The sequence below is a fragment of the Passer montanus genome, unplaced genomic scaffold, assembly GCF_014805655.1.
Source record: "Passer montanus isolate IOZ18808 unplaced genomic scaffold, ASM1480565v1 scaffold77, whole genome shotgun sequence".
NCBI lineage: Eukaryota > Metazoa > Chordata > Aves > Passeriformes > Passeridae > Passer > Passer montanus.
The window spans coordinates 331,728-351,602 of NW_024372923.1; the positions used below are offsets into that span (position 1 = coordinate 331,728).

The window sequence follows — 19,875 nt, forward strand, 5'->3', positions numbered from 1 at the left end:
CCCTTGTCAAGCAGTAACAGCCCTCCACAGATCCTCTGTGAGCTTTCAAGCAAAACTAGGAAATACCAGAACTGGCACTCCTTTCATTCCTAAAGCTGAAATACAAACAAGCAACCCCAACAGACAGCAAGAAAATCGCTTTAAAGAAAATAACTGTCATCTCTCTTCCTGGCACCAGAAGTGAAGCAGGTCGATGCTCTGCTTACCCTGCACCAACAGCCTTCAGAGGCTGGTGGCAGGCAAAACAATAACCAGGAGCTGAACCCCAATTATCCACTTAGCTTTGAGAGTGCCTAATCTATTTGCTAATTAATCATGGGCCTCCTTCAACCTCTCTTATCTTGTTTTTCTAAGTATCTGACGCTGATAACATGCACGCTGATTTTGCTGAAGCACGTAAAGGGCTGGAAAACTACCCTTAAGTTTTCAAATGAAACAAAAGGAAAAGATACATAAATAATTTTACATTCTCCAGGGGTCCCCACCATACTGGAAAATAAAATCTCATTCTACATTTTACCAAAATTCCTTAAATTACAAATTACTGACTTGCACTAATCGCAAAGATCAACACTGGAGAAAGGTGAACCCTCACTGTTTGCACATGTGGATAAGCAAAAGCTCTTCTCTACTCAAGCCATTAGTTGCTCCTGTACCAAAAGCAGCACAGCAGATTAGAAATCCTGAGAAAAATGAATATTTGCTGGTTTGCTGGATGAGTTATGCAGTTACTTGTCCATTAGAGGGCATTTTATACTGCGGAGTGAAGCGCCAGCAGCTTGGGAACAGCATCACTAACCCCATCTGGAGCTGCTGGAGAATAGTTTCTGTCGACTCTCATTTAGTAATTGCCACTTTTCAACCTTTCCATATGCTGCATATAGATGAGCAAGCAAGAGCAAGGACAAGAAGAAAATAAGATGAAACAGCTATGAAAAAAGTCCTGCTTAAATAAACCCTTTGGTGCGCTGCTATTGTTGCTTCCAAGGTTTGGTTTTGTTCAGTTCACCTCTCACCCCCCCCAACTAAAACACAGCAAACTTCATCCTTTTCACTCTCACAAACAGCACTTTATGTTTTAAATTGTGAACATGATTAACTGAGAACAACTGCAAACTGTGCCGTGGCATCATTACCCATCTCTGGAGCTAGATGGGAGAGCTCATCCATCTCTGGAGCTGAACAAAGGCAAATCCAGCTTCCTCAGAGCCAAGAGGCAGGACATGGCCACTTACCTTCAGATGTCTCCTTCTGGTTACTACTAATACTGCTAAATGTGAACTGTAAATTGCTTTCAGCTTCTGCTGGCTAGGGAACCACACAAGGCCACCCACTCCCCGGCTCCAGTGGTTTTCCTCTCCCCGTATAAATGCAAATCAAATTAGGAAAGAGACAGATATCTCGCTATACATCTCCAAATATATGTATGTTTGTAATCAGGGTGGCCAAACTTCCTGAGTGTGAGCTGCATACCACAATCTCCATGTGACCAAGGGCCACATGCACCTCTGTACCCCTCCTGCCCCACACAGCCCATGCCCCTGTGAATCCCTGTGTTTCTCCCATCCCCACCACTCTGTGCTGCTGATCCCCCAAGCCCATCTCCCTCTGTGATCTCAGGGTTTGCAGAGGCACCACAGCAGCATCTGGAGCTCCTGCCTTGCAGGATGTGAGTGAACATCTGCATGTAGCAAACACTCCTGCAATACTCACAAGTTACTCCTCAGCAGAAAGTTCAAAGCAGCAAGAGCAGCAATAAAAATCTGAACCACCCGCTCCTGCAATACTCACAAGTTATTCCTCAACTCCTCCTCAGCAGAAAGTTCAAAGCAGCAAGAGCAGCAATAAAAATCTGAACCACCCCAGGATCAGCACATTCCCTTGGGAGCCCAAGCCAAAGTACCAAGACTACAACCAGGACCACTTGTCTGTGAGACTCTTGCAAGTCCTTGGCTCTGTATCACTACTCCTAATTAAAAAAAAAAAAAAATAAGGATGAGGACACCCTTACAGGCAAAGCCATGGCATACTCAATGTCCTGAGTTGTAACCAGGTGCGGCTGCATTGCATTACCTGGCAAGGACATGATGGCAACCACATCCCAGCCCTACAGATGTACAGGACACACACTGAAGTGTCTCCACATCTGGAATTCTAGCCTTCTCTCCTAATTTCTTAATTCTTGCAAAATTAGGATCAGACAATTAAATATAACATGGACACCCACACACACTGGGAAAAGATCACACCAGCCCACTTCTTCAAATCCCAGTTAAGGCCCAGAGGATGAACCTTCAGCCCTCCAGGATATTCCACCATTCACCCAGAGGAAGGGCCTCGCTCATCTGAAGAGCAAAGATGAAGCCCCTCCTGCCCCAGCAAACCAGGAGACTCAGCTTTCCTCCAGCACGCTGAATTCCCCACATATGGCACAAAATCAATCATTTTGAATCTTTGTCCTGGGATCTCTGCCTGGACTGGGAATAGCGAAAGGCACAGTGACACTCTTCTGTCTCCAGGAAATCTTTGGAGTTATAGTTTGCCCTTATCTTAGCGCTTATACTCACAAGCCACTCTTACATAAAAAGCACTCATCTGCATTGACTTATTTAGCAACATGAAATAAAATAGCCTGAAGCTATTCATGTTGCTTAACGTACTTATTTTTTTAATGTAGACGATGCTCTGTGTAAAGGAATATTCAAAGGGGAAAACTGTGGTTTGTTTGTAACACTTATTACTATCACTGAAGAAAATATGTTCTAACAAGTCTCGGAAGGGGGAAACACGTGTAATACCTTTAACAGCTCAGCTAATTCATCTTCTGCTGCCCAACTGCTGGCAAAATCTCAAATGGAAACTCTCAGAATGGAAACATGGAAAAACCCCTTTCTCATGGTCTGAGACCTGTTCCCACTATACAATCTCTTTCCACCGGAGTGAGTCCTGTTTGTTTTCAGCACACAGCAGCTTTACTCGACAAAAAAAAAGAGAGTTCAAGAGTTCAAGGCTACGTCTCCATTCAGGCGTACACCCACAATGAGAACCGGGCTCTCGGCCGGCGCTGGAGGCATTCCTCTCCCTCCACCTACCCACAAAAGGGCCTTGTCTGAGGGAAATGAGAAAGGAAGGAAGGGGCAGGATGCAAAGAAAGGCAGAGAGGAGAAGAGCCCAGCCAGGTGTTGAGGCATCAAGCACCAAGGAGGGCTTGGATCAGCAGTGGGGATGGAAGGTGGCTTTTGGAGTAATCAAGGGTCTGGGGAGCCCCTAAGGATCTGCCATGCTCCAGACAATACTGACTCCACGGGGCCAGGCACAGGCACAGGCAGGATGGAAATGTGTGAATGTTTCCATGAAGTCCCGTGGGAAAGAGCCCAATGGGATGCGGGGTGGCTCTGGATAGCTCAACTGCAGAACGCTGCCTCCTCCTTCCCATCCCATCCCATCCCATCCCATCCCATCCCATCCCATCCCATCCCATCCCATCCCATCCTCTCCTGCTGCTTCCAGCATCACTCACACCGAGTCCAAGGAGAGAGAAGGAGGGAGCCCAGTGAGTGGAGATAGATTTAGATAACAGCAATAAATAAGATGAAAATAATTCTCCCACTACCAACCTTTAGTCAAGAGTACCCTCCGCAACCACCAAGTTTGCATAACCTACATTTTTATTCCAAGCCTTGCCAGCTCTTTGTAGCAGGGCAATTTTGGGATTTAACAACACTCAGGTTACTGACCTAAATTCAGACAGGCTCATCTGGAGCCATAACGGCCCATTGTGTGCCCAGGCCTGCTCAGGACGCCTTGATACACAGATTATTGATGCAATGAACTGTGACGGCTCCTATAGAGCTGTTAGGGTTTATTGCAGCAACACCTACCCGGGTCCCTTTAATGTGCGGATCGGTGACACAATAGACAGAAACGGCCACGACTTGGGGATGCATTATCCCACGGATCACTGGCGTGACAGCAATGGCTCCAGCCTCCTGCCTCACAGCAGCCAGCAGCAAACACGCCCAAACCTCACGTTCCCAAATCCTGGGGAACATGGGGAGGATGGCAGAGAGGTGCAGGACCTGGCCTACCTATCTACAGTGCCCCCCTACCCAGGCAAACCTCTGAGAGGTGGCGTTTGCAGACAGCAATTTGCTACTGAAAATAAGGATTTATAATGAAAGCCCTGGTGGGATCAAACTTTTAGCAAGAACAGCCACAGGCCTGCATTATAGATCAAGGCTAAAAATCCTGTCTGAGAAATACATGGAAATTAGCCAGAAAAAAATCAGCGTCCAATTTTCAGCATTAAAAAAAAAAAAAATTTATGTTCCAAGAGAATGCGACGAAAGCAAGCGCAAAAGGGAAGTGCACAAATATCTGTATTTCTCTGTTCTTTACTTCTTAAAGAATAAAAATAACCTTATGAGGCTGAGAACTAAGTACTGTTTAAAGAAAGTCACCGGCACAGGGAGACCTGGGGCTGAGGAAAGGAAAATGAAGACATCACCATGAATCAAGTGTTTGCAGCCTCCTCACAAACATCAGCGAACAGTTCAAAAAGCTGCAGCTGGCTTTGCACTATCGCCTGCATCTTCCCCACCATTTACCAGGAGCTTTTTTTAACATTGGTGACACTTCACATTCAAAACTGCAGTTAAAAATAGACCACTGGTCCTCCCCTTTTAGCCCTGCAAATTCCCTCCCCTCCTCCCTGCCTCCCTGCACACTCACTGGTCCCTCCTTCCCCTCCTGCCCTCCTGTCAGCCACGGGGTGATGGAGGGGTGAGGGGGGCCCTGCCCAGCTGCAAGTCACACAATCATGGAATCACAGAACAGTTTGGGTTGGAAGGGACTTACACACTGGCTAGCTCCAAACCCCTTCCACTACACCAGCTTGCTCCAAGCCCCATCCAACCTGCCTTTGAACACTTCCAGGGTCCTCCCACTGCTCCCCAGGACCTCATCCGACCCTGGGAGCATCCCTCTCTCATTTAATCCCAAAGCTCGTAGCTTTATTTACAGGAATGAAGGCAATGGCTCTATTCTTGGTTTCCCCTCCCACTTGCTTTTGCAGAAGATGTGACTCTAAGGCTTTAAAAAACAAAGCACCCAACACTAATGTTTTCTCTCTGGCCTTAAACCCTGCAATCAGCAGATCAAATGTGAGTGTCAAGAAAGAAATTCCTTTGTTATCCATAGCTACTCAAACATTGAACCTTCAAAACCTCCTCAGGAAACAGGCCTGGGGAACGGCTGCTGCTACTACAAGGAGCCTAGCACAAGAGAGACTCGAAAATCAATATCCTTCACCCAACTTATCAAATTTACTGAGGACATTTATACAGTGTAATTAAATAGAAAAGAGATACACATACAAAAGAGTATTTGCACGGCACTGAATAGCAATTGCATTATCTCTGGGACAGAGGACACTTTGACAAAAAGGAGGGAAAACACCATACATCAACTGAAGAAGCTGCAAGGAGCACGGGGAAGGTCTCTGCTCTCATAGCTCACGGGGAATGTACAGCACTTAAATAGAGACAGCCACAAAATATACATCAGCACGTACACCTAAGGCATTTCTGCAGGTCCTGCTCAGTCAGCCAAAACGATGCTGTCAGAATTACACTGGTGATGGATATGGTCCAGTTGCCTCTCAGACTCGTGTAGGGTCTCCAGCACATGTTGGGGCACTTCCCCCTCACTGGCGTGGAAGCAAAGCAGACGCTATTATGTTGCTTTTCAGCATATGAATGTACCAAGTAAAATCAATTTTGCCCAGTAATCCACTTGGTAAGTCAGGGATGCTTTCCACAACCAGCAGCCATCTCTGCAGACTGGAAAGATAAAATCTCTGCAAACCTGGGAAAGGCTGACTGCCAGTTCAGGGCAAACTAAAACACTGTGGAAAAGGCATACTAGATTATCTGGCTATTTGTTAAACAATTCTTCTCACAAGGCTTATGTTACAAGCTTTTTGTGAGTGCTTCTCGCTTTCAGGTAGAGCCAGCTCTGGCTCCTCACTCCCAAATCCCTCCAGGAAGCACACTGCTGTGGATGGGACATCTCTCCTGCCATGGTGACCCTAAAATTCAGAATAGCCCAGTGTGGTGCTGGACACATGCTCAGTGCTGGGGAACAAAAGGCAGGGGTGTTTGTCATTGCAGATCTGCTTCTACCTCAGCCTCAAAGGTGTCATCTTCAGGGTTGCCTTCAACAATTAGGCATTGCCTAATTACACTAACCAATAAAACCCAACAAACAAGATGGGCAGGATCCCTGCACGCTGCTCCCACAATGCCAGGTGCCATGAGGGGTATCCCAACCATTCCCTTCCCAATATCCTCATGGGGATAAGTGAGCATCAGGTTAAAGGCTTCTTTGTTGCCTCTCTTTGGTCTTCGTTCTTTAATGTGAATCACACTCCACTCTATTTTGAGCAATCCTTTATTAAAAGTGCCTGTGAGTCATTTTCTCTAAACTTGAAACTCTAAAAATGGTAATGTTTGGGTAGTAGTTAGGAATTTTTAAGAATTTGCATTCTTCTCTTTTTGATTTAACAGGAAAGGAGGGTAACCTGACTCAGAGAGGGTTTGTTTCCCCTTGTCCTGCACAGAAATGCTGCTCTTGGGTAGAATCACAATTCATGAAATAAAACTCCTGAACATCTTTCACCAAGTACAAAGACTACTGAAAAAACAAATACAGAACAAAATACCTCTTTAGAGAAAGATAAAAACCCCAACAAGTGACAACCTGGGAGTATCTATCAACTTATGCTCAGTATGCTATTAAAAAAGAGTCTTTACAGGTAAATCTGAACTTTGGATTAACATACATCCCCTCCCAGATGCATAACACAATAACTGAAAATCATACTGCTAATTATTCACACCTCCAATGTCCCCCATAGGAAAGACAAAGAAGAGCAGAAGGATTAGGAGGAAATTTTTCCCTGTAAGGGTGGTGAGGCCCTGGCACAGGGAGCCCAGAGAAGCTGTGGCTGCCCCTGAATCCCTGGAAGTGTCCAAGGTTCTACAGGGCTTGGAGCAGCCTGGGATAGTAGAAGGTGTCCCTCCCATGGCAGGAAGTTGGACTGGATGGGGTTTAAGTTCCCTTCCAAACCAATTCTTGACTCTGGGATTTGCTTTCTGAAGCCAGGAAAAGTTTTGCACTGTACAGCACAGCAAATAAACTGGCCCACAGGCACCACATGGGGCTATTGCCATCCTGGACACAGAGACACCTCATCCTGCTTGATGACACCCCATGAGACACTACTGCCACATCAGCTTTGGGAACAGGCTCTTCACCAACAGGGAAAGGTCTCCAAAGAATGGATGGCACACACAGCAGTCAGCCTCCATAATTCCCTCCTCCATTATTACCTCATTGCAGAGCTTGCTCCCCTGGTGTCCAGGCAGGACTGGCAGAACGGCACAGGCTTGGCCAGGAAATCCACCAGAGAAACCACCTTCAAATGTCTCCTGGATGAACTAGGCATCTCTGGTGTTCCTGGGCACACAAGTCATGGCCAGACTTGCATGTTCCTTGGCCTGTGTCAGGAATGAGAGCTTAACTGCTCTTCCCACCACATTTGCATTCCAAACTGCTTCAACGCCTGCAGAGATCCCCACCCATCACCATCCACAGGTGGTGTGGGAGGGAGGAAGACACCATGGTAAAAAAGCAACACCAATGTGATCTCCAAGCAGAGTAGACAGGGATGGAGCTGAAATCCTCTTGATTCCCTTAGGCAGGACCAAGACCCATGGGGAAGAGAGCAGAAGGCACCAGCAGGTCCTGGTATGGCTCCACACAGATGAAAGACCCAGCTCCAGCACTGCCATTCTTTTACTTTTTGAGCTTGGAGGTGATTCCAAGATCCCATTCATCCTGCTCAACCACCACAAACAGGGATAAGGGTGATGGACGTACAAGTCCAGCCATGGGGTTTCAAATCGAACCTGTGCAAGGAATGCTAGGGAAAATATTATAAAGGGAAACTCACTTCCCCCAGCTGCCTGATAGAGCCCATCACAGGAAACATCTGCCATCCTCCACAGAGGACAAAAATCAGGAGGAAGTGCTTGGTCCATCCAGAGAAAAGAAAGTCAGAAATACTACATTTCTAATTAGAAGCACACAGGTCCTGCCCGAGGTAGGAGATCCACTTCTGCAGGCAGGTCTCAGCAGAACAGGTTAAATAAGGAGTTTTATAGACTGCCGAGCATGAAAACGGCAGCAGCCCACTTGATGAGGTCAGGGACTGAAGTGGCCTATGGTACTTGTAAGAGAAAACATCTGTTGGTGTTAAAAGGTCAGCAGGAAATGAACACTATTTACTTTGTCCTTACTGGTTGGGCCACTGCTCCTCGAAAGAGAACCACACATGGCTCAGCTTAGTGCTGTCCCCTCGACAGCCGCCCCACAGCTGCCCACCTCCAGGTCCCCTTGGTGCACCCAGGAACCCTCCGAGCAGCCCCTGGGAGGGGGATGAGGCTGTCCTTCCCCCTGGCAGACCCCAGGGAGCCTCCCTCCCTCCTCGTGGGAGGGAAAAGTCCTTCACACCGGCTCAGGAACAAGCCGTTAAAATAAATCCGTCAACATAAAAGCGAAAAAACAAGAAGTTTCTTCTGAAAAACAGGAAGCGTGAGGTACATAGCGGCTTAAAATAGCGCCCGCTTGATTTGTTGACAAAACATGGGTCCCAAGGGGTCGTGCCTTTCTGCAGATTTTATTTTTCCTGCGGACTGCCGGGAGCACCTCGGTGGCTGCCCGGGGCTGTCGTGCCCTTGGCCGGGCCTGGCACGGCTCCCTGTGCCCGCCCGGGAGGCCGATGGCCGCGGGCCCGGCCGCGCTTCCTGTGCGCGGCACGGGGCTCCCACAGGAAACCCCGACGGAAAGCGGCCCCCGCTGCGAACCGGGGCTCGCTCCGACAGGCAGGGCGAGTGCTTAAGGCTGGCACCCCCTCGATAAAGCTCAATCTGAAGTTCTGAGTGCGTAGGAAGCTGGTTTCAGACTCTCCTTTGCTTGCGCTTCACGCTTAGAAGAGTGCAATGCTGGCCAGGCAGGACGAGCTGCTGGCACCTCAGGACAAGCTTAAAATGATAACGGTCTGATCCCAAGCCCTAAAGCCAACAAAAATGCCTAAACCAGGAATTTCAGGATGGCATCTTCTGCAGAACAGAGGAGGGAGGAAATTTTATGTTTCACCATTCCGTCAAGGTTGTGTGATACTCTCCCATTCCTCAGTAACTTCCCAGTTAGGGTTCTGCCTCTCCTTCCCTACAATCACAAAACCATAGAAGGGTTTGGTTTGAAAGGTCCTTAAAGATAATGCAGCTCCACCCTTCCACACCTTCCACTATCCCAGGTTGCTCCAAACCCTGTCCAACCTGGCCTAGGACACTTCCAGGGATGGGGCAGCCACAGCTTCTCTGGGCACCCTGTGCCAGGTCTTTACACCCTCACAGGGAACAATTCTTTCCCAAAATCTAACCTACACCTCCCCTTTTTAGTTCAATACCATTCCCCCTTGTCCTATCCTGATTCTGTCTGCAGAGGTGGAAAGTAGCACCATTTTTTTGGTCATAATTAAAAAAAAACCCCAAACCACATTAAAGCAAGAATAACCCTCTCAGATGATCTAGCGTAGACTAAAAGGACTGTACTGAAAAGCCTGATGAGATACCACCCCTTTCCACATCCCCTGGCCTACAGACCAAGGCTGCCTGTGAGCCCTGCCCGCCTTCTCCTCACATACCACACCAGACACGAAGGGGCCCCAATCGTGAATAGCTAATTATTGGCCCACATTAAATTATTTCTCAAATTAAGATTTGTGGGTTTTCCCCTCGCCTAACAATACGCCTTTCAGAGCAGCATTGCAAACACACTGGAGCAGGAGCAGCAGTGTAGCTCCATGTGCAATTAGGCCAGCATGTGGATCTTATTGCTCCTAAGGACTCTTATTTGATTTCCCGCACCACCAACTGGTGAGAAGTTTTCAAGTCTATATAGAGAAGAATTAGATCACTCTTTGGGGTGGTCGCATCTGGGGTTGGAAAACCAGATGGAGCGCGTTTTCCCGAGCCCTTTGTAATTGAACCAGCACACCAAGTTGCTAGGGAGCAGAACACAATCACTGCTCTGGGGCAGCCCACAGCAACGCCGGTGCCGCGGCTGCCAGCGCTCGGAGGCACCGTCTGAAGCGCCAGCAGGGAAAACGGTCACACGGGCTGGGGTTTGCACAATATCAACGTGAAACTGGACCTGCTGCAGGCAGGGAGGAGCTCTGGGACTCCTGAGCATAAACATCTGCACCCACAGTCATGGTGGAGGAACCCAGGAGAATAATTTTTTCAGCTCCCCAAAAATGCAAAGTTCTCAAAAGTAGGCTGAAGCTGGGGAATGAAGAGGTGAGTGCAGGAAGGAGCCATATGGAAGCTTCAGCATTTCAAAAGCTGTGTGGGGACTGAGCCACGAACACTGCCCTTCCTGAGCACCAGGAAGGTGCATCTGACAGAGAACAGGATGGACATAAGGCTTTCCTAATCAAAACATGCTTTATTGACTGAAGTGAGAGATGGATGAAGCGGTTTTATCCAAACCTGGACCAGCAGCATTGCACATGCACACAGAGCTAACCATACAGCCTAACCACAGACTGGTTTGAGCTGGAAGGGACCTCAAAGCTCATCTCATTCCCACTCCCTGCCATGGGCAGGGACACCTTCCACTATCCCAGGTTGCTCCAAGCCCTGACCAGCGTGGCCTTGAACACTTCTAGGGATGAAGCAGCCACAGCTTCTCTGGGCTTCAAGTGCCTCATCACTCTCACAGGAAAAAATTTCTTACTAACACCTGATCTTATCTTGCCCTCTGTCAGTTTGAAGGCATTCCCCCTTAGGCCCTCACCCAAAGCCCCTCTCCAGCTGTCTTGGAGCACTTTTAGGCACTAGAAGGGACTCCAAGGTCTCCTCAAAGCCTTCTTCTCTTTAAGTTGAACAACACCAGCTCTCCCAGCCTGTCTCCGGAGCAGAGGTGTCCCAAATGGCACAGTTTTTGCCAGGGGATGGCTATTTTAGAGACAAAAAATGCATCTATTTTCCCTGGTGCTAACCCATGTGCCACATTTTAAAACCTGTGAGTTTAAAACATCCTTATCAGCAGCTAACACGGAGCACAGGTCCCCGAGATGCAGGAAGCATATGGGAACCCTACTCTCCTTTCCTTTCCTGTCATTTATTTTCCTCCTTGGAACTCAGAACATGCAACAACAAAGTCACAAGTCAAACCATAAAAATGAGGCGGAATTTCTCCTTCAAATGCTGAGTTTGCAGCTGGAGGAGCAGGAGCAACCTACAGCTTCCCACGTGCCATCCCTGGGGCAGGGATGGTGAGGGAGGGCTGTTCTTCCTCCCTCCACCAAATATCCCCAGAGTACAGCAATTTAAAGATGAATTAGCAATTCCAGCCTAAGCAGAACACCTTTCAATATTTGTTTGGGATTTTTACAGAAGGGAGCAACAAATACAAAAACAAATATATGTCCAAAGTCAGCACTGCATGACTCAAAAGCTACACAGATGACTAATTTCTCATGAACATGGCCTGCATATAAACATTCACCTTGAAAATAATCCTGCAACACTGAACCAGGAGAGCAGGAGGGTGGTGGGGATATCACAGAGCTCACGGCAGAAAAAAGAAGGAATGGGTGATGGGCAAGCTGCCAGGAAGAGGGGCACAACAGAGAAATCCCCCTTGGAAAGCACATGCAAGCACCTGGACAGAGAAATACCCTTGAAAAGCACTTTCAAGCACCTGGCTCAGCTATTTTATCAGATTTTTGCTTTCCACACAGCCCACAGGTTTTGTGCATGAAAATAAAGATTTTCCTTTCTGCAAATTATCGGCATTTTGAGTTGGTGTTTGAGGAGGACTCGGCTTTTTAAAGATTATTACTTCATAGGTGTTTTCATCTTAGAAAAAATAAGATGATATTTTCCTTTGAAGAGACTAAGCTGACACCTTTGGTTTTGCATTTTTCACATCCAATTCCACACTGGTCAGACTTTTCTTTCCCAAACCAGTATTATTCTGGCCTTCCTTTCTGTATCCACCTTTCTCCTGTCTAAACATGTGGGAGTATAACACAAGCTACACCAGACCTTTCCAACTGTGACTACAATGAACTCCTCCACGGCCCTGGAGCATCTGGAGCCACTGGGATTTCTGAAATAACATGATGAAATATCTGGGTGACTACACAGCCAACTTTGGGCAGCCAATTTTAAATTTCTGGTTGGTGGTGCACCAAGGGAGCGCAAGGTTCAAGTGCTGGCCATCACACAAAATGTTTCACAATGAATTCTCACTGCTTTCTAACCCAGCTGCCTTGTTTAAAAACCAGTGCAACTCTCTGAGGTACACAAATAATTAATTTCAACCCAAGCTCTAAAGCAACAGCTCCCAAACTTTCTTTCCTGGCTGCGACCTCATTTTACAGACCAGTAGCTGTGTGCAACCCCAAACAGCAGAATAAATATGGAACAAAATGAAATTTCCATCAGGCTCACGACCTTGTTCACAACTTCCCCAAACCTCATTCTGGAGCCATCACTCCACTCTGGGAACTGCTGTAACACAAATGATGTTGGAAATCCACACCCAGGCACAGACAAACCCCTGGTGGCACCCACAGAGCCACCAGCAGTCCATGGTCACGGAGGAGAGACCAGCACCTTTGGTTCTATGATAAACCCTTATTTACCCCATGAGTTCAGTGATGTCTTTCTGGTTTTCCCCAGAAATGCCCCCAAATCTCTCTGGCCTGTTTCACAAACAGCAAAAGCCCAAAATGTGGATGTTACTTAAGAGCATCCTAAATAAATCCCTTTCAAATTACCTCTCATGGCATTTTTTATTACCTCAAGACAGATTTTATCTTTAGGGGAACTCTGGTGCTTTGTGCACACTGCTGAGGATGTAGTCAGTGTCACAGACATAAATTATCAAGTCAAATGACTTGCTCCACTATGTACCTCTGGTGGCAGGAGCTGAGATTGGAATCAAGGCTTTCCTGGTTCCCAGATCAGATCCTACACAATTACAGTTTCGCAGCCAACTGTACAAACGGGATGTTTCCAGGCTGGATATCAGGGACCAGCAAAGGGAAAACAAACAATGGGAATCACTTCAGAAAAACTTGATCTCTTCCTCTCTGACTCCAAGTTCATGATTTTGGCATCATCCCTGATGGTGGTGACTTAAACAATAAAAAAGGCAACCAGCAAGTTCATGCAGTAGAGAGGGGCAGAGCAACACAGATTCTGGGAAGGGATTTTTTGGCCATCTGCCCTCTTCCTGACATATTTTAAGAGATGAGAAATCCCCAAGATGGCTTATCTGGAGGGTTGGACCTTGAACTGGAGCAGCGTGGCCATAATGGCTGTAAAGTGCCATTCCCTGCACACACACACACTGTATCCCAGGGCAGCAACCTGAACAGTAAACACGAGGATATTCCCCTATATGTGCAGAAAACTAAGGATAAAAATTCAGTCCTTTGGCTCCCTACTGCCGTTAAAATTAATTGCCACATAAAATTGCTGATTCCTACCAAATGAAGCTACACAATTTATCAACTCAAGGATAGAGCAAACTCACTCGTGGTTTAAATACTTTATCTGACTTATTACAGGATTCTGCACCAGCGACAGTTTTATGGATAATGTAGGTTTTGTAAATTCATTAGTACAGGACGAACTTTGAAAGCAAACAAAGGCATTAAACAAACACCACAACACTGTATTTACACACAAATTAGATTTCCCTTCCCCTTCCAAAGCTGTGCTGGGATACTTGAAGGAAAAATAGGAAAGAAGGTCTGCTGTAACACTACATGAAGGGAAAACAGGGCAGTTCATTAGCACCTGAATCAGTGGGGCTGAGCTCAGACCTGTTGCCTGACCTAATACATGAGCAGGTCACTTGTTGGCTTCTGATTCAGCCCCTCCAAGCTCTTAAATTGTTGAAGAAGCATTTCTATACCACAAAAGGAGACTGGACCTGCTCCAGAGCCCGTTGCAGTCCGTGGCATCTTTCCACTGATTTCAGCAGGCTTTAAAACAAGGGCACGATGTCCCTTAATTAAAGAGACCGCGTCATCTGGAATCTACTCCATCTCAACCAAAGTTAAAACCAGTTTCAAACCTATTCCTGGGTGAATCCCCGTGCCCTTTTCCCGTTGATTAAATGCTTTCCTTCCCAACTGAGATAGGAAATAGCTGCCAAGATGACACAGGACATGAGAGAAAGAGAAAAATTGCATCTCTATGACTTGCTGTCAAACCAAAGGAGACACTGAAAATAAGAGGAAAAACATTTTTTGGACTTTCTTACAAGAAGAGACATTAAAAACAATTTCAGAAGGAAGCACAAATTTTCAGCTGATACTGCTTCTCCTGCAAGAAATCTCATGATGGAAACTGTTTTAACCTGTACTTGCTGGAAGGAATGACTAACATTGCAATAAAAAAAAAAGAGATTGTAGAAAAAAAAGCACTGTTTTTCTCCACTTTTCCATTCTGTTTACTCTGTGCATTTATCACCAGCATGTGTAGAAGCAGCCTCACTCTTTCCCCTGTGCAGGCAGTGAGTTAGTCACACTTTCCCCTGTTGTGTAGCTCCTTTAGTCAGCAGCAGGGAAGTGATAAAGATGAAAAAAACTAAACAAAACCAGGAAAACGCAATTGTGAAAAACACAGAAGTTAGCAGGAGGTCCTTGTAGGCAAATGTAATATTCAAATCGATTTGGCTTGCTTTAATTTAGGAGACTGCAACCTGGAAAGGAGCTCCTGCCTCTCCACACAGCCTCTCCTCTGAAGGAAGTGCACGAAGGGTACAGGAGAGGGAGGGCAGGGACACAGGAGAGGCAGCAGAGCTGCAGGAACCCCTGGTGCAAAGTCCAGGCAAAAACATTTCAGCAACTGAGAAAACGCTGCTCGAGAATAGATGTGAACCCCAGAGTCAGTGCCAGCTTCCAAGCCCAGCAGGGCACTCACTTTTTGCTCACCAGGTGTTAAATAACCCACTCACAGTGGGAACAGACCAAGTTTTGTGGCCAGGGTAATGTAATTATGCACCACTGCTTCGTTCTTGGGGGTCTGCTTATTAAAAATGCATTCAAGAAATAAATCACTGTTGACTGTGTCGTCCCCCTTCCCTTTTTTCCTGGGCTAAGAAGAGTGACTTGTGGTTTAAATAAACCCAGCAAAAGCAGCAACAATAGAAAACTCCCAAACTTTATTTCCAGACTCACAGCAATCCCTCGTTTTCCTTTAAATTATTTGCTACAAAAAGTACATGAAGTAGCAAAGACACCAAATCACCCTAATAAACCTATACAAAATTATCACCCTAAACCATCTGGAATCACAGTGTTCTCGTGGGCAGCATTCCAGTCTTGGGACTTATTCTTGATTATGAAAACCATGGATTGGTCACAGGCAGAGCAGGGGAAGCCTGAGACTTTACATTTATTAAGCACAAATCTTGCTTTAACACAATGTAAAGGCCAGGTAGGATCCTGCTTCCAAGACTGTGAGGTCCAAATCCCACAGACACCTGCTGTGCACGACCAGACCTGGCTCTACCCCTGCAGAGAGGGGCGTGGGATGGACACCAGATAAATCTACCAAAATTCAGGGAAGAAAGGCTCATTTCCAAGTGCCACCAGTGAACCCATTAGTGCTGCCACAGCTTCATCAGCAGGTGTGGGTGTGCCCCTGGGTGATGGGGTTGATGCTTCAAGTTGTCCAGGAGATGGGGAAGAACAAGGGGATGAGGCTGTTCTGCCTTCCCTGTGCTGCAGTTTTGGGGAGTAGCCCAGGGTGCAAATCCTATCACTCTACAGCTGATCACAACATCCTTTCATCTCCAAAACATCCTCCTGGCTCTGTAAGGGCAAGGATTTGACCCAAATCACCACCAAAGAGAAGCACACCTCCCCTTAAAATCAACCTCAAATCTGAGATATTCCCAATGCAGAGCCCAGTCAGCAGGGACTGGGAATGGTCCAGTTCACACAATTGTCCCCTCCCAACACTTCCCTGACCTGCGGCCTGGTCCAGCCTGGCTTCCTGCCCATGGCAGGGGGTTGGAACTAGATGGGCTTTAAGGTTCCCTCCAGCCCAAACCAATCCAACTCCATGATCCCATGATATTCTTCTAGGAAAGCCCCAAGTCACCAGCAGGACAACCTGGAATAAAACCACCTACAAGCTTGTACAGAAAAACACTTCCCAGATACTTTTCCCCCCGTCTCTGGTGTTAGTCATCAACCTCCCCAAATATAAAAACGGCTGAATTTAGCCTGGCCAGGCACTTCTGTCAAATACTTAAAGAAAAAATGGCCAGCAAGAGGCTGTGCAATCTCATGTGAACATTTCTGTCCCTGAAACAGATCTTAATTCTCTAAGGATCATCTCACATGCCAATGGGAAGCTCAGTAAGGGATGAGATATTTAATCTAATCTGCTTTCAAAATAATTTTGTTGGCATTGATTGTGCTGAATTGTATCTATGGGAAAGAATTTAAAGTAAGAGCAAATACAGACATATATGAGCCAGACAAGTAAGGGTCTGTTACCATTACTGTTGGCTGATAATTACAAAGAACAACAATCTAAATATTAATGTAAGGTAAAACCACCTGGTTTAGGCAGCCAGCACACAGCTGTGTTTTTAAAAATTATTCTAACATATGCAATATTATAAAAAATCCTCAAAAATTGCCTGGTTTTAAATTCTTTTGCTTGACTCTTCCCTTGTTCCCCCAGAAAACCACCCCTAAAATCTGAGCTGTCTGTAAGCCCAGCTGTTTCCTGGCTTTTCTATGCAAATTGTTCTCCCTGGATTTTATTGTGTGCATGTAGATGTCTCTCAGAACGCACTCAAGTTTGAATTAGGGGCCCTACTTCCATCAAAGGGCATTCTTGTAAAATAAGCTTCACTCTCACAGTATCTGACACGGAATTATTATCCCATAACTCACGGGTGTCCTAGCAGTTCTGTATTAAACACAGCTCTGGAAAAGTCCCAGAGGGAAAAGCACATGAAGGGACATGGAGAGTCACTCAGATGTAAACCTGCAAAGCCAGGAATTCCATATTTCCCTGCCAACCCACAGAGCTCACACCATGTGCTGAGTGAGGATGTGCCTCCTGCCTTGCTGCTGAATTTTCACCTTTCATGATTAACTAAACACCGATTGCATTATTGTGTAATTAGGTTAAATTAAAACTTAGCTTAGAGCAGGAAACACTTCCTTTTCAATTCCAATCAAAACCATTTACTTCATTTTCAGCTTGATATTGGCATCTCCCTCCAGCATGACAAATTTAAAATTATTACTGTATGACAGCAGGAAAACCAGAAAGTAAAAGTTACTGTGGTAGCTGGTCTGAAAGCTCACAATTACCAGAAAATGAGGAGATTTCTGCTGCTGCTTTTCATACTTATTCCCTCCCCAGTTTCCCACTGATTTTCTGGCTTTGTTGCAAAAAAGAAACTCAAATAGCAAGAAGTTGCCCAAGTTATTTCCCCCCGACGAGGATTTTTTAACCCACTGCACCTATTGAGCTCACCCTAGAAATCAGCATTTTCTATCCACCCCTTTTTGGGCAGCCAAGGCTATAGTGTGTTTCAAAATATACATTAAAACTGTATCAGCACTGAAATGGTCCAATTAATCTTGTTTATCAAATTCCAACCTTAGACCAAAGTATTTTTATGGTCAACCCCAAAACACCATTAGATTGATAAGAACTGCCACCCTCACATGCACCACTACAGTGCCAGCCTGGAGAGATTTCTTGTGTGGCTCTGGAATATTTTACCTACAGACTTTGCAGGGTGTGACCCAAATTCTGTCCTCAACCCTGGTTATTCACAGAGTCACAAATGTGGGGACACAACCTGAGAGCAGAGTCTGTCCCACGCTGTTTAGGAACCAAATGACAGTCTGTGGTAATAAAGTATTTATTATGCTCCACAACACTGCAAGTGACTGGCTGTACTTCCTCCCCTCTCTATCAGAGAACACTGGAGCCCTCTGCAACTTCTGCTCAAGACTTCTCAGGTTACATATCTTTATTTTTCTTACAGATTTTCCTATAGGATTGTGTCTCTGCAAGGAGCCATTTGGCAGTTAAGGCAGTTTACCCAGAAACCCAGAGTGCTGTTTGGTTTTTTCTCCCTGTTGCCCCCATTTCTCTGGGATGACATCCCTGGCAGAGTGTCCAGAATCAATTTCCTAAACACAAATACAAGCCCACAAAATGCACTGAATGGAGCAAAAAGCCACGCCATACTTTGTTAACCAGCCCCTCACCAGCCTCCAAAGGAATCCATCATGCACCAGGAGAGGAAAATAATGAAAGCCCTGTGTTAAGATTGCTTAATCCTGCTCCCAGTACAGAGCCTGACATGTGATGGTGGGAAGAAATTCTTAACACAGAGGGTGGGCAGGCCCTGGCACAGGGTGCCCAGAGCAGCTGGGGCTGCCCCTGGATCCCTGGGAATGTCCAAGGCCAGGCTGGACACTGGGGATTGGAGCAGCCTGGGACAGGGGAAGGTGTCCCGTGGCAGGGGGTGGAACAGGATGGGATTTAAGGTCCTTTCCAACCCAAACCTTCTGGGGTTCCACGACACCTCCCTCCTTCCCCCCACCATGCCACAGTGATATTCCCACCTCACTGCTCTCAGAAACAGCTCAATAAACTGGGAACCCACCTACAACAGCTGCAATTCCTGCTGCCACCAGCAAGGCAATGAAGGCACAGCACCAGGGAGATCCTTAATTTGGATTCCCCAAGGGCTGTGCATCCAAGAGCTCGCAGTCCCTGCAGAAAACCCTCATGCAGAGGGTGGATGGGGCAGCTGGGAGGTGCAGGATCACACCCTGCCCTCCCTCACTGGTCATGTTGCTGTTGGCACCAAAACAGAGAGACCTGCAGGGGACATAAGGAACTGAAATGGAAAAACCAGGAAATAAAATGTAAAAAGTGTATTGTGAGCAAGTGATTGAAGGAAGTAGCAGAGCCCTTAACAAATTGGTTATTTGTCTGGTTAGCTGATGCAGAAGTGGAACAGGAAATTAATTCAGTATGCCCCAGACTTACATTCCACTACTATTTTCTGAGTTTTTTCTTCTTTCTTTTTCTCATATATATATATAAGCCCAAAAGTAAGGTATTTCTGGGCAAGCCAGCATTTGATGCTGATGAGACTTCAATTAAAAAGATCTTATCTGAGCTAGACTACAGACTGGCTTGGAAATGAAAGAATAAAATAAGACCAATTCAGAAGGAAAAACCCCATTCAGAGCCCACCTGGCTACCAGCAGGTCTTGATTTGTTGAAAAATATCCCAAACCAGTAGGCAATAGTCACACTCACACTAAACCTTTATGAACAAGTTCCCACTCTCTGTGCCTCACACAATATGGCAGCCTGCCAGTAATTTTGCTTTAAACATGAAAATGGATATCAAATCCAGCTTTTTAGATAAAATAATGGCACGGGAGATTGATGGCACTGCTACACTGCACAATGACCATTTAAAATGCTTTTGGCTGCAGTTACAAGGCTCCAGTGACCTCCAGAAGTAGAGAAACTCCACGCAGCTTTAGGAGAAAATAAAATTAGTGATTCACAATGAAGAAATAAAGTGATTCAGTGCTTTTCCAAGAGGTACTGGCTGCAGTTAGCACTTCTGCAATGACACCAGTACTCAGGGTCGTGCTCAGAGAAGGAACAAACACTCTGAATTTCCATAAATGAAACGTCTGCTGCTGAGATGGCA

The 19,875-nt window shown here is 46.2% G+C and overlaps 1 protein-coding gene across 2 annotated transcripts in view; it reads right to left on the reverse strand.

Moving 5' to 3' along the window:
- The window catches only part of CTBP2 (C-terminal binding protein 2), a 130,654-nt gene that overhangs the window by 61,499 nt on the left and 49,280 nt on the right, over positions 1-19,875 (reverse strand). The window contains exon 1 of one of the 2 annotated variants that reach the window (XM_039731405.1): positions 7,392-7,596. The exons of the other annotated variant lie outside the window; for it this stretch is intronic. The gene's annotated coding sequence lies outside the window, so the exon portion shown is untranslated. Of the gene's footprint in view, positions 1-7,391; positions 7,597-19,875 lie in introns of those variants that run through there. 2 annotated transcript variants of the gene reach the window in all.